We start from the raw sequence: 12779 nt of genomic DNA, 5'->3' as shown, positions 1-12779 counted from the left end.
TGAGGCAAGGAGCAGGAACCCCCAGCCTTGGGTGGGGTTGGTTTGAAGCAATGCCTCTGTGGGAAGAGCCCTGCCTTCCTTTGAGGTCCACAGACCAAACACAACAGCGCAGGACCAAAAGAAAAGCCATTTCCTGAGCCCAGGTCCCCAGAGGGGCACAGTTGGGAGGAGGGTCTGTAAGCGAACACCAGGGGCCTTGTCAGGCAGCCAGAGATTGGTGACTGACCTACGTCAGGGGCCCGGCCCCATTCCTACATCTCCTCTGGGGGCTGTGGCCAACCCCCATATAGCACCCCCTTCAGCCACACCCCTTCCCCTCTCCTTCCTGCGCACTAGCCTGGATTTTTCCAAAACAAAGTGCGACACAGCACACTGTCCACAAACTCCACTACACACCAACTCGGCAGGAGGAAAACAGCCATTCCTGCCTGTGAGTCCTGGGCCGTGAGCCAGAGACAGCAACGCAGCTTGACAAACAGCCACATTATCACAGCAGCAGGCCCAGGTCCTCCTCCCCCAGGGTGGACTGCTGGAGAGTCCCGTGGCTGGGCAGGGGATTGGCTCAATGACCCTGGGGCCAACCCAACCTGAGACAGGTGACAGGAGCCTTAAACTTTAGGTTTTCTCTCCTCTTTTGCGGTGCACAGGCCGTTCTAGTAACTGCTCACTTGCTTACCTTTCCAAAGCTCATCTTGTCCCTCCTCCCATATCCAGACAAGACAGCACACTTACCCACCTTGACACACAGGCACAGACACATCCATCCCAGATCACCAATACTTTCTTCTTAAAAAAGTCAAAGAGCCTCAGTCACAAATAAATGGCCACCTCTTTCTTCCCTAGGACCAAGGTCATGCACACTCTTGCAATCAAAAGTTCTTCGTGATGTCTAACTTCACTCTCTCTTGCTGTAACTCTAGTTGACGGGATCCATCTGGCCCAGGCTGGGAATGTGGGGACAGCAGCTCTAGGATTTGGCCCCTGACTGTGCCCAGACCATTGGCTAGAAGGCTTGGTTCACACACCATCACCCTGTCCCCTTGCCAAAGGTTAGGAGTTCGGGATAACGCTAGACCCCAGCAGCAGTCCCAGGAAGGGATGGAGTGGCGTTCACCGAATTATTCAGCAATGCCAAGCCTCTGTTTCCTCATCTATAAAGTGGACTCATAGGCTCTGCCATACAGGGGTGTCAGGAGGATCTCAAAACAGCCAACACAGCTCCCAGCCCTTAGTCAAAATAACAGTAATAAGAATGGCTCACAGTTATTCAGCACGTGTGATATATTTTGAGTACATTAAGCTTGTACATCCTTGGCAGTAGGTACACACAACAAATTAGGTTCCCCCTGCACCCCAGCCCCAGAAACATCGGAATCAGGGACAAGGGCCCCTCCCCAGTACGAGTACCCCATGCCCAGGGGAACTCACGCGTACCTTGAGCAGAGCCTTCCCCGCTAATTTAAGAGGCATGCTCCCTGCTCCACCTGGAGAGGTCCCATGCGGCCCTTGGGATGCTGCCGCTTTGTAGGGCTGGACATGCAGGACTGCCCCAGGGCAATGTGGCGGTGGCAGTGGGCTCACCACAGGAGTCAGGCTGCCTATAGGAGCTGCCCCTCCTGCTCCCGCAGCACTCCCTCCAGGGCCCTCCCCACCGTGGGTCAGGCAGCTGTCAGATGATAGGGCCTCGTGCCATCAACATCTACCCCTGTGCCAACCACCAAAACCACTCCCTGTTCCTCTGCAGCCCAGGGCGGGTGAAGATGGAGGGGCCAGCACAGGAGACACTGTCAGAGAGGGGCAGGGAAGAAAGGAGAAAGCCCCACTGTGCTGGGAGTCTGCCCCTGGGTTGTGGAGACAAGCCCAACCCCAAACGAGGCTCAAAGCACGTCCTGGAAGAGCCCCTGAGCCCTTCTGCGGGATCCTTCCATTTCAGGCATCCACCCCTTCCCCTCTCCCCAAAATGGGAGGCAGGAGGAGCCCAGGGTGACCAGTGGACCCATCTACCAGCCTCCTCCTGAAGCAACAGCATCTAAGCCACACAGTGGTGCTTGCTATTTTCTAAGACTCTTGTCTCCAGGGAAGCAGGCCCTACCACTTCCCCAAGGACTAAGACGGCCCCAAGAGTCAGGGCTCCTTCTCTGCCTCAGCCCTCAGTTTCCCTTGCTGTGGTTTTGCGCATTTCCCCTTGCTCCCCATGGCCAGGCTGCCGTAGCATGCCCTCTCTCCTCCCACCCGGCCTGAGCACTGAGGCCTGGCGCAGTCGCGGATGAATGAGCTCTGGATCCCGCTTAGATGGAGGTGGCAGCCAAGACTAAGGCCCAGCCTGTAAGGAAACAGGCCTGCCCACAATCCCAGCCTCTCCTTCTACAGAGAGGTAAGGGAAGCCCACAAAACAAGGCATTATCCACCTCCCACCCCATTCCCCCTGGCCACCAGGGCCCAGCCCCATCCTTCTTCTCCCCCTCCACACTCACGTTGTCCTCGAGGCTTTTCCGTGTGTTTCCACCCCGGGAGGCTCCTTCTCCCTGCAGACAGAGAAAAGGCAGTCAGAGAGGGGAGGCAAGAAAAATAATCAAAACGCACCCAGGTCTTCCACCTGCTGGGTTTGTCAGGAGTGGCAGATGAGGAGGTTGGCAGAGGGGCCTGGAAATAACTTTGGTGTTTGTTTCACATTTCTTTGCTCATATCAAGGCCTCCTCAGAGCTAACCAAACCCTCGTTTACAACTCACAACCACTTCTGTGGGAGATACTGTTATTCTCATTTTGCAGATAAGAAAACTGAGGCAAGACAGGCTCATGCTTTGGCCACAGTCACATAATTAGAACCTTGGCGGAGTCAAGATTTGAACTGAAGTCCTTCATCTCCAAGCCCATGATTTCCTACTGGTCATCACCAGGAGATCTCTCTCAGCAGTTAACCTCAGTTTCCCCACTGCGGAACCCACCTCCTTTCCTCCCTTCAATCTTCCACAGAGCCTGGAGGAAACTGTCCGTCTCTCAGCTAGGTCAGAAAGACCTGTTTAGAAAGATCTGCCTGGCTTTCTCACATTCTGCATATTTCATAAGGAAGCCCACATTTAACTACCGGCTGCTCCCTCTCAGCTCCCACCCCGCCTCTCCCTCTCTGCCTGCCCAGTTGCCTAGCAGCCCATTTCCGAACACACAGGGATAGTCAGATGCCCTTCTCCCAGCGTCAGCAGCCACCCCACTACTTCCCCGCTAGTTCCCCAAATCTATTCTGGAAGCATTTCCCCAACCACATCTGTCTGCTCTCCCCCAAATCCACTCTCCACTTCTGGCCTTCTCACTCCTGCTCAGGCTGTTCCGGCTCCCCCCACCACCATCTGCCATCACTCACCGTATCCACTACATTCTTTGGTGTGTTCTCAGTGGTGATGGGCTGTAGACAGAAGGAGAAACAGCATGAGCCCTCAGGGCAGACATCCCAGGGATGGGCTCTCTCTCCATGGCTGGTGGCCCTGATGGGCAGAATGCCCCCTGAGACAGGGATGATGAGGCCAACCCAAGACTCAGGCATAATCTGGTTGGCCCCAAGCACAGAGGGAAGAGTTTGGCATGTGGAAAACCATCCTAATAGTGCTAGAACCATCCAGTTCTACAAACCTTCACCAAAGACCCCATGCTCCGTGCCCGGCGTCAGGTCTCTGGTTCACACAGTTACTGACCCCTCAAATTGGAGGGGTCAATGACCTACAGCATCTCATTTATTCCCAAGAATCCAGGGAGGTGAGTACCATTGCTACCTTTTAGCCCCACTCTACAGATAAGAAACTTAAATGACTGAGCCAACATCATCAACTCTAACAGAGACGGCAGGATTTGAACCCCATCTTGGGGCTCCAAGTGATATCCCAACAGCCTGAAATAGTGCAGCCAGCCAGTCTCATTACTTCAGTGGGCTTTCAGGCCGCCCACCATTGGGCCTCACACACCTCCATTTCCAAGCACAAAGGCTCTGCTCCATCAGCCCCGGCCCCTAAACCCTTCTTGCTTGTTCCCACATCCAGGTCTTTACTAGTGGAATGCCTTCCCCTCTTTTCCTACAAGGAGGGCTGTCTTCCTCCAGTTAGCCCTCCCTGGCCACCCAGCAAGTGGGATCTCTTTCCCACCTCTGAATTCCAATCACCTCCCTGTCTCGTCCTCACTGTATGAATAATCTCATCATGGGAATACATGACTTGTTTCCCCAACTACTGTTTTATTTGTGATTCTTATTCCACCTTCATCCAAAATAGATTCAAAGCAACATTTGGACCAATTCATTTGGAAACTCCCTCCTACCAGGGTGGATGTATGCCTAGTGAGCCATCAACAAACACCTGTTGGCTGATCCCATTCCTTACCCTGGCACCCTCCTTTCTTCACTCAGAGCAACTGAAGGGCTTCCTACTAAAGATGGTCTGATTTCTCCCCATAGCAAGAAGAGAAGCTTCTTATGCCAGGTTCACCTCCTGACCAGAATCTAGGGCTCCGTTTCCAACTCAGTAAAGTGGTTATGGGGCCCTCAAATTGGGCAGAAAGGCCTGAGCACAACTGCAAAGGTTCTGAAGCACAGCTTGGCGAGGACGAGTGTGACCCAGGTTTGAGACCGTGTGTCTCGGCACAAGAGGCACCTGCTACAACCCCATCCCTGAGAGCTGAGGGATGAGCTGCTCATGTCCAAAGGCAGGGGAATGGACAGAATGCCCCTCTAAAAGGTTCCCGCATCAGGGAGGAGGAGTGGGCCCAGATGGGCATGGAGGAACAGACTGGGCTGAGTGGAGGTAACAGTGCTCTCTCTGGAAATGGCCCAGACTCATTTACCCCTACTGCCTGGAAGACAGGTGGCTGAAGTCAAAACTCCTTTCCAGGGGATGAAACTTCCTGAGCAGTTCAGGGCCAAGGCAGCTGGGGATGGTAAAGGGACAATGGGGTCCAGGCACAGGGGTTGGGGGGACCGGGGCAAACCCCTCCCACACATCTCCTCCACTCTCCTCCCCGCTGGTAGGTACACCCCCCTCTCTCCACCTGGAATGTGAGGATGGCTCTGGAGGAGGAGTAAAGATGCCACGTTCTGCCCTCTCTCAGCTCAGCCCTAATCCTAACCCACTAATCCCCTAGCCCACTCAGGGTAAGCTAGAGCTCTCGGAGCTGCCTGCTTATTATGACCAGGTGCTCCCCTCAGCCGCCAACAGCCCAGCCCCACCCACCCCTCTACCAGGGACCCCATCCCGACTAGAGCAGTGTCAGCCACCCCAGGCCCTCTCCACCCCCCAGCCTTTCCCTTCTTTTGCAGGGGCTCTGTCCTTCCCACGTGGAGACCTGAGGGTGGGCAGAACAGCCCCGCTGCCTCATCTCAGAGCTGCTCTGGTCTCCTGTGGGAAGGAAGGGAACTCCCGGAAGGCAGACCACAGCGGAACTGAGACACAAACCCAAAGCCCTCACTCCTGACCTGTCCGCTACCCAGCCTGCTAGAATGGACAGACATGGAAAGGGGTGGACAAGCTAAAGATGATACACCTGCCCCAGGTCCTTTCAGAGCCCAGAAAAGCCTCTTCCTTCTCTGGTTAAAGCCTCCTAATAGGCCTCGACCCTCAACAGAGCATGAGCCCAGGGGTCTCAAACTTGAACGAGCATAGCACCACCTAGAGGGCTGTTGATACGCAGGTGCCTGGGCCACCCCACATATACACAGTTAGACCTAGGGTGGGACCCAAGGACGTGCATTTCTACCAGGTTTCCAGGCAACACAGGTCCCAGATGCTTCTCCGAGAACAACCAGCCCGAGCTAACAGCTCCCTTGCCTCTAGGCAGGACAACTCCAACTTGGAATCAGCTTGGGAGCAGGTGGCAGGATTTGGACCTACTGCTCCCTAAAAGACCTTGGCAGCAGACTGCCGGGGTCCACATGCTAATTCTCTCAGCTGCTACCTAACTATGCAACCTTAAGCGGGTCACCTTGTCCTTCCTGCTCCTCAACAGGCCCGCACAGGGTTATTTTTTGGGGATCAAATGCAATAAAGCACATAAAGCACTTAGAAGTGTGCAAGACACTAGGAAGTTCTCAATACTTGTCAGCTATCACTATTATTTATCATCTCTACCCTTGGGGCAGCACCTCATATCCCTGAGGCCCAGGCCCTCTCCAGCCCACCCTGTCTCACTGTGACCCTCCTGCCCCACCCCTCCTGGGTCTGGCATGGTGCAGACAAGGGAGCTGAAGTCAATATTAGAAACCACAGGCCTCAGCAGTGCAAGAGAAACTTTCTCCTCCTGCCAGTGATCATCTGAGCACCATCCCCTTTGCCCCCACCCCTTCCCCATGCCAGCTGGAGGCCAGCCACATGGCGACGCTTGCCAGAGATCAGATACCTTCAGCTTACTGGTTGAGATGCTTTCTGAGGAGCTAAAAATTTCCAAACCTCCACCCCCCACACCATCTAAACACCCAACTTGTCCTGCAGTGTTTGCAAACACAGCCAGCAAGCATGCTGCCCGCCCCTCCTTTGCCCTCCAACCCAACTCTCCCAGGATTCAAGTCCTATTTCTCTGTTTCTCAACCACTGCCAGCCTTGGGGCTACTGGGAAGGAAAAAGGCATGGGACTGGTAACAGGAGGGCAGGATCCCCTGAGGCTGCCACGGCTCCAGGCCCTGCAGGGAGACCAGGGCCAGTGGGAAGCCCTACCATTGACACCGCTTAGTGAGTCCAGCTGGCACTCCTGGGACCCTCTGGAACTGAAGCCCCTGACCTTCATCTTCACTCCATTCCTGGCCAGGATGTTTCTACAGCTACCACACACACACACACACACACACACACCATCCTTGCATGCCACTCCTAGGGACATGGGCTCTGAGAGGGACTTAAGACATCATCTCCTCCATCCCTTGTTCCACACATGGGGAAATTGAAGTCCAGGGAGGTCTGATCTGTCCAGTCTTTCATGGTGAGGTTTGTGGCATGGCTGGAGCTGGTTCCCAGGTTTGTAAAGCCCACTTCCAGGCTCATCTCATTGCCCTCACCCTTGGCCCCAGCCATCCTGCTGACAGGGTTAGCTGGTACCTCCCTGCGGGCTCTTCTTCTCCTTCCTCCTCAAGTCAGCTGCAGAGGGATGAAGTGGGTGGAGCCCAAACACAGACAGACCCCTAGGTCTGACCCCGCCCACTGCCCAGTCCCAGGACAAAGCCCGGAGCTTACGGTCCCCAGGCTTTCCAAAGTGAGAGCAGCTGACTCACTGTCCCACCAAGGGTCTTCCAGAGTCCCCCTTACCTCCAGCAGGGACAACTCAGAATCCAGTTTAGGAGCAGGTGACAGGTTGCTACCTGGAAAGCAAGCCCTGCTCTTAGCAGGCCCCTCTGCTCTAGAGTCCCAAAGCCAGCAGTTAGAGCACAGCAAGGTGGGGACTAGGGCAAAGCCCTTGGGGCACAACATTTAAGAAGGCATCCCTCTCACTCTCAGGTCCTGCGAGTGCACTTGCATAATCCTGAGAGTGATGACTCCTCAGATCTTACACCATAGAGGCCTCGCTTGCCTGGCCCTCGTCCTAGCCCTGGCCCTGAGATGCCTTTTCATAAACTTAGTGCAAGAACTACAACTATTCATTCAGGGCTGGCAATGCCGGGAACATGGTACTGGGCTCTTTGCTTTCCTGATCACCAGTCCTCAAAACCACCCTGGGAGGTGAGCATTACCACAGGGTACAGTTTAGGAAACTGAGGGCCTGGGAGATGCAGTGACTTGCCCAGTTTCCACAGCCAGTCAGTAGGAGAGCTGCTGTTTGAACCTTGCTCCTCACCTCCCCATCATGCTATCTCCCCTCTCCCAGGCAATGATCTCCAGGCAGTTCCTCTGATAACTGCCTTCCTGTGGGGAACAAGCTTTCTGAGAAATGAAGGCTACTTGTAGCAGGTCTTCTGTCCAGGTCCTCAGTAGGAAGACACTTCTCAACCACACTTCCACAGAAAGAATAGGAACCGGGCTGCAGTAGGAAAGACTGAGATCAGACAACAGAGAAAACTTCCTGAATTCGAGGGGTCGGGAACCACAGGGTGGATAAGGGAAGCTCCACATCCTTTCCTCAATTTTTTTCCAAAAAAAGAAACACATGCCCTCTCCACACATGCCTTTACCCTCCCCCACTGCATGGGCCTGAGGAGGGGCCAGGAGGGGCCAGGAGGGGCCTTTCTGCTGGAAGGTTGAGGGGTGGCTGCCATGACTGCCTGGAGGCTCACACAGGAGGACACGTCAGTGGCCTGCAAGGAGGGTGGGCTGGGAAAAATGTATCCGTGCTGCTGTTTTGGAGGAAGGAAACAACAGGATGGGGGAGGTTCCCAAGCCTGAGCCCAGGGATGAGGGGAAGGGGACTGGGGAGGGGGGTGTGCAGAATGCGGGCTCAGCCTCTGGAGGAACATTCCGTCCAGAAATTCCTTACACCCTGCCCCTTTCCACCCTCCAACTCTCCCAACTCTGGCCCCCTGGGAGGCCTGGAATCTGGGCAGTCTGGGGGCCAAAAAGACCACCCCATGACATCACACCTACTGCCATGGCAATGCACCGTGAGGTCACCAGCGCACTGCCTATCAAGAGGGGAAGGAACTGGGAGCCGGCAGGGAGGGCTAGCGAGGGCTGGAATGGCCTCAGACCCAGGACCCAGAGAAAGTTATTCCAGGCTCACTTGTTTCAAAAATAGAAGCATAAGCATATGCAGGGAGGGGGCTAAAAACAGAAGGGAAGGGCAGGGGAACAGCCTTTATGGGGCACTTGGAGCATGGCAGCCTCTGAGATGGCACGTTAGAGGCGTGGCCCCATTTAATCATCCCCACATACAGACCTATGAGAGCCCTTTATCAACAGCATAATTACAAAACCAAGGCAGTGGCAGAAGGCAGCAGAGGGAGAGAGTGCTTTCTCCATGCCCCGTGCCTCCCAAGGCATCACCTCCCTTCACTACGAGCAAGGGCTCTACAAGGAGCACTTTGAACACCTTTCTGCAAATGAGGAGACAGAGTTTCCAGGGAGAGTGGCTGCTCAATGTGAGATCAGGTCTGCGCCTCTGAGTCTGAGACCTCTGAGGTCTGCACCTCCCAGAGCCCTGTGCTCTCCCCTCCCTCAGTCTTGAGAAAGTGGGAGCCAATGGGTGAGGGCTGGAGAAAGAGTGCTGAGCAGACAGGGCTGGCAGAGGACGCTGGCAGTGGAGCCTGCGACCCTGAAGTATATCTGCTCAGTCGCTCCAGGGGCCACATCCTCTCCCAGCAGGCCCAGGCCACCAGAGGAAAAAGAATAGGCTCCATGTGATTAAGGGGAAAGTTATGTCTGATTTCTCCACAGGGGAAAGATCTGGCCAGATCACACCTGTCCTCAACCCCTTCTCCTAATTCACCTCGAGGGGCCCAACACCCAAATCCTGGCTGAGGCTGTGCAACAGTGGACACCCCCACTGCAGCCGGTTTGCACAGATTGGAATATTTAGTGCTCTTTCTTGCCATGTCCTTCACTGGTTATGGCTTTCCTCCCCGACTTGACCAGGCACTGGAAGCCTGTGCCCTTCCTCCACACCCCTCCAGCCACCCTTGCCTATAGCCTTGGAGCCACACTGAGCATCTATACCAGCCCTGCCCTCCCCGACAGTCCCTCCCTGCCAAGCCACCCTGAAACTGGCAGCAAACTCCCAGTTCTAACACTCTGCTTTGGGTCACTTCCCCGCTCAGGGACTCAGGATAGCCCTTAGTGCTTAGCACGTCAAGTTCAAGTTCCCCAGTGTGGTTTGTGGACTCCTCCAATGTCTGGTCCCTTCTCCCTCCAGCCACTCCACTGCTTACTCTCTCTTCTCCAGCGTGCAGCCTCTGGTCACAGCTGCTCAGGTCCACCAGGCCTAACACACTCGTCCCTGCCCCCATTCCTGCACCCACGCTGCTCCCACCACCAGCCCCAGGCAGGGCCACCAAGGGTTGTTTGGGCCCTGGTGATACAAGATTGCCCGGTTCTCTCTTCCCCCTAGCAAGACAGACTTGCCCAAAACATTTACACTAGATTGCCTGGCCCTCTTTCAGACTCAGCAATTGGTACCAAGGTCCTATGCCCTCTCTGCCTCAGCCCTGCTACCTTCCAAAACGCCCTCCCTCCTTCCCTCCTCTCTTCTATTTGTTCCAGACTTAAACGAGGCTTGAACAGAAGGCAGGTTTCTCCAACCACCACAGCACGAGCAAATCAAGCAAATCACTTCCTCCCCTGAACACCAAGGCTACCACCTCTCGTCAAAACCCCAGAGTCAGACACTATTTCCATAGTGTAGTTCTCTCTCTCCCACTGAATAGAGGGTTCCCCAAGGTCAGGGCCCTTCACCCTTCTTGGACTTTTCAAAGTAGGGGTTACAGGAGAGGTGTTCAGCACATTCAGGGATGCCTTGGCCTCTGTGTATCTTGTCGCTTTGTAACCCAGTCAAATGGCAGGACCTCAGTGAGCCTGAGGACTTCTACCCAGGCAGCTCCCTGAGGAGGGGATCTTCCATCAGCATGGTGCCTTATACCTGATAGGTATCAGTGAGAATGTTTTGTGTTTTTTGTTTGTTTCATTTTTGTTTTTGTTTTGAGATGGAGTCTCGCTCTGTTGCCAGAATGGAGTGCAGTGGCGCGATCTCAGCTCACTGCAACCTCTGCCTCAGCCTCCCGAGTAGCTAGGACTACAGGTGCGAGCCACCACGCCCAGCTAATTTTTGTAGTTTTAGTAGAGATGGGGTTTCACCATGTTGGCCAGGATGGTCTCGATCTCTTGAACTCATAATCCACCTGCCTCAGCATCCCAAAGTGCTGGTATTATAGGCGTGAGCCACCATGCCCGGCCTACATGCTGTTCTTTAAGAAGCACTTTGAACTCCTTTTGACAAATGAGGAGACTGAGTTTCCTGCTCTTTCTGACGACCTTAACCTACCAAGTTCTACTTTGCAGAACAATGGAAAATGAATCCATTTGCCTTTCAACATATTCCCACTGCCATTCTGTACCCATTCCATGTCTTGTCTCTCTAGGCCAAGCAGCCCTCGGGGTTGCTCAAGTTGGGGTTTTCAACCTCCCTCCCCAGCTCAGCATCCTCTTGGGAATGCAATGCTCAGAGTTTGCCCCTCCCCTTTGAAAATCAGCCATTTTTTCAGGATTTTCCAAGGATGGCCACCCGTGGCCCGCCCAGTGCCTTGGGATGAAATGCATCAGGTCAGAGTTCGGGCTGACTGAAGTGACTGTACATCACCCTTGATGGAGCAAGCCCGCACACTGAAGCTGAGTGCGCCACTCTCTTTCTCTGCTTTTAATTAACATCACACCCTTCTCTGCTTCCGTGAGGCAGCACAGTGCCTTCTAACCTCAGATCTGACACTGGGAGACCTTCAGAAAGTCACTTAAGAAGATCAGGGCCTGGGCCGGGCGCGGTGGCTCAAGCCTGTAATCCCAGCACTTTGGGAGGCCGAGACGGGCGGATCATGAGGTCAGGAGATCGAGACCATCCTGGCTAACACAGTGAAACCCCGTCTCTACTAAAAAATACAAAAAGCTAGCCGGGCGAGGTGGCAGGCGCCTGTAGTCCCAGCTACTCGGGAGGTTGAGGCAGGAGAATGGTGTGAACCTGGGAGGCGGAGCTTGCAGTGAGCTGAGATCCGGCCACTGCACTCCAGCCTGGGCAACAGAGCGAGACTCCGTCTCAAAAAAAAAAAAAAAAGAAGATCAGGGCCTGTTTCCTTATCTGCAAAGGAACAGGATGGGACTAGACGGCGTCTAAAGTCCTCTCCACCTTGTGGCTCCAGGTCTACTCCATGCCCATCTGTCTTCAAGAAGCACTGACAACTGTGGCAGAAAGGAACCCTGAAGCCCCAGCACATAGAACAGTGCCTAGCACTGAGGGGTCCTAAGCCCAGGGGGTAGGTGCTCAAGAGATATGTATTGGTAAGATGGCTGGATGGTTACGTGGGTGGACAGACCCTCCCCCAAATCCCAAGCCTACCGGCAGAGAAGCTAGCTGTTTAGAAAGAGGGGCCCAGGAGAAGTCCATCACCCAGCAACATCGCACACTTACATCAGGAGCAAGCACCGAGGGGAGCCTGGGGAGAAATGCAGACCAAGAATCCACTCCTGACCCAGCCCTGCCACTGCGCGCTATGTGACTGTGAACAAAGCACCCAGTTTGTTCCATGCACAGTTTGTTCCTGTCTTCCCAGGATGGGCTCAGGCCTGCCAGGCTTCCACACAAGTCACTGTGGGGTCCCAATGGTCCCACGTCATGGAAAGGGCTTTGAAAACAGCAAGGGCTATGCAAGTGACAGTGATATCAGTCATTATTCGTGCTTAGGAGGGTGAACTCTGGTGCCAGACCACTGTGTCAGAATCCTTTTAATAGCTCTGTGGCCTTCAGCTTCAGTTCTTCATCTGTGACATTGGGATCATCACAGCACCTCCCTCATTGCACTGTCATCAGGATTAAATCAGTCTGTTTTTGTAAAGTGTTTAGAACGAAGCTTGGCAGATATGAAGTTCCAGTAAAGGGTTAATCTCTCACTGTTGCTATTATTACTATTATGAGTGAAACCAGCCTCCTCGGACTCCCATGGGGTCCCTCTGCAATCCAAGCATGATTTCCTACTGGGCAATTCCTATTCCCCATTCACCTCCTCCCCTCCAGACCCCCCACCCCGACCTACAGACCTCCAAGTCATTCTACAGGGACATTCCAAGCCCCTGTGCTGGGCCTGCCTGGGCAAGGAGAAGCAACGTGCACACCATTCCACCCCCAG

General features: G+C 54.4%; 1 protein-coding gene across 1 annotated transcript in view; it reads right to left on the bottom strand.

Moving 5' to 3' along the window:
• TNS1 (tensin 1) overlaps nt 1-12779 on the bottom strand; it is a 145229-nt gene that overhangs the window by 104648 nt on the left and 27802 nt on the right. The window contains exons 3-4 of the mRNA XM_011932292.1: nt 3360-3401; nt 2475-2525 (exon numbers count right to left, since the gene is read on the bottom strand). The gene's annotated coding sequence lies outside the window, so the exon portion shown is untranslated. The remainder of the gene's footprint in view (nt 1-2474; nt 2526-3359; nt 3402-12779) is intronic.

Source organism: Colobus angolensis, unplaced genomic scaffold (assembly GCF_000951035.1).
Source record: "Colobus angolensis palliatus isolate OR3802 unplaced genomic scaffold, Cang.pa_1.0 Scaffold95, whole genome shotgun sequence".
Classification (NCBI taxonomy): Eukaryota; Metazoa; Chordata; class Mammalia; order Primates; family Cercopithecidae; genus Colobus; species Colobus angolensis.
Note: the sequence above shows the minus strand (reverse complement) of the source record. Positions and strands in the feature narration are given on the sequence as shown.